The following is a 2,153-nucleotide window of genomic DNA, read 5'->3' on the forward strand; positions in this document are numbered from 1 at the left end:
GGAAGAGCTGGCTGCCTTCACTTTTTGAGGCACTGGGAGCCAAGGAAGAATACAGAGTAAGAGGATTTTGCATTGGCATCTTTGCATGGAATGGGGGCGGGGAGAGGAGGGCAAGTCTAGGGTATCCGTAACATTTTGGTGCTGCTTAATTGAAAATATATCATGGTCACAATCATGTGCAACACTATCCAATGGTCAGCACAAGAAAGTAGGGCTGTCGTCCCATTCTCCAAAACCCCATGCTCCCTCACTAGAGGCAATAACAACGGTGAGCTTCCCATGTTTCCGAAACGTGAATTGCTTTGCTGCAAGCATAGCAGCTGGCTTGCCACCTAATCTTTCAAAGGGATTTACCTATCAAGAAGTCTATTTCCCAGCTCCAAAACCCGCAGAGCCCGAACTGCCCCCCAAAGTAAATTAAGTAGCTGAGGGATAGATGAGAATAACCCATGGCTCTCAGGCTGGGTCCCGTCAGATTTTACAAGTTGAGTGATTTATTGTCTGCTCTTGGTGAGCACTCCACCCCTCCTGAAGGTTTCTGTTCCTTCCGTCAGGTCCTTGGCTCCAGAAAGCCATCTGCCTACCTACACAGCTCTGAAAATTGCCTTTTCTTGGAGACATGCAGCAACCGACTGGGACATAGCTAAGACTTCAAGAGAGACTTAGGGAAAAAGTATGTCTCCCCCTCCTTCATTTCAGGGGAAGGGTACTTTCCCAGAGACAGAATGCCTCCCCAATGATTTCATTTTCTTTCCTCCTTCTGTAACAAAAGCCTCCTGTAGGGAAATCATTTTGACAAGATGGTGCTCTTCTGTGAAATATCTCACAGAGTCCATTACTATTTTATAATCCCTTAAAGTAAGAGATGCTCTTGTAATTTATTTCTTAGAAACGTATTTACTTTTATTTTTATGTATGTGTACAATTGTGTGTGGCTATCTGCAGAAGTCAGAGAAGGATGTCAGATCTCTTGGAGCTGGAGCTACAGATGGTTGTGAGTCACCCAACCTGGGTGCTGAAAACTGAACTCAGGTCTTCTGCAAGAGCAGCAAATATTCTTAACTGCCGAGCCATCTCTCTGCCTCCTTAAAGCATGACATTTTTTTTAAAAAAAAAAAATTATAATTAGATGAAATATCGATATTAATTGTAGAAAACTGGGGGAAATTTTAACTAATCAGAAATAACATTAAACCTAGGTGTGATAGCACATGCCTATAATCTCAAAACATGAGAGAAAAAGGCAGGAGGATTTCTATAAGTAAGAAACCATTACGAGCTCTACAGGGAGTTTCACAGCAGCCTGGAGTATAGAAGGAGTAAATAAACAGAAAAGAACACAAAACAAAGAAAAACAAACAAGCAAGAATAATTAAAAATGATTATTAAAATAACCGCTCTGCGGCCATTCATAGACAGCCTCTGTTCATATCTGCCAAGTGCTTTTCCGTCTAACGTGCTGTAATTTTTTTCTTAAGACTTATGGAAATTTTCCCCCACTGTAGTAAATTTCCTTGAGACCCAAATCAAAAGAGGTAACTCATTAAAGTGGGCTCTCTGTGTCTCTGTCCCCAAGCAGGGAGCCAGCTGTTTTAGCAGGTGTGGGAATGAAGTGCAGTTTCATACAGCAGGTGTTTAATAATCTTCTCCTTGTAACTTCTGTATCCTCCAGCGGTGCTCGCAGCCACACAAACTTCTGAGAGCCCACTCTGTGGAAGGTAAAGATTAAGCAAGAGTGATTTATACCTGTGAGAAAGATTGTTTCCTTTTAAACTCTCTAAAGTTTGGTGTAGATGCCTTTGCTTGGGCGTGCAGTGGGCTCGGCACTAAGGTAGGGCTAAAGCAAGAAGGTAATGATGAAGAATTATCTATGCTTATTTGTTTAATGTTAGGCTGACTCCAATTTCACCAGCACTGAAATTGTGTAGCTACAGTACACACACACACACACACACACACACACACACACACACGGGAAGGGAGGGGAGGGAGAAGGAGAGAGGGAGGGAGGGAGGGAGAGAAGAAGGGAGGGAGGTTTTGAAATTTAAAAAAGGAGTGATACACAAAGCCTAAGATATCCAGTTTTGTAATAGATTTGCACCTTTTTACATTGTAATTTATTTTTATTTATATGTCTGCCTGTGTGTCTGTGT

Source organism: Mastomys coucha, unplaced genomic scaffold, assembly GCF_008632895.1.
Source record: "Mastomys coucha isolate ucsf_1 unplaced genomic scaffold, UCSF_Mcou_1 pScaffold22, whole genome shotgun sequence".
Taxonomy (NCBI): Eukaryota; Metazoa; Chordata; class Mammalia; order Rodentia; family Muridae; genus Mastomys; species Mastomys coucha.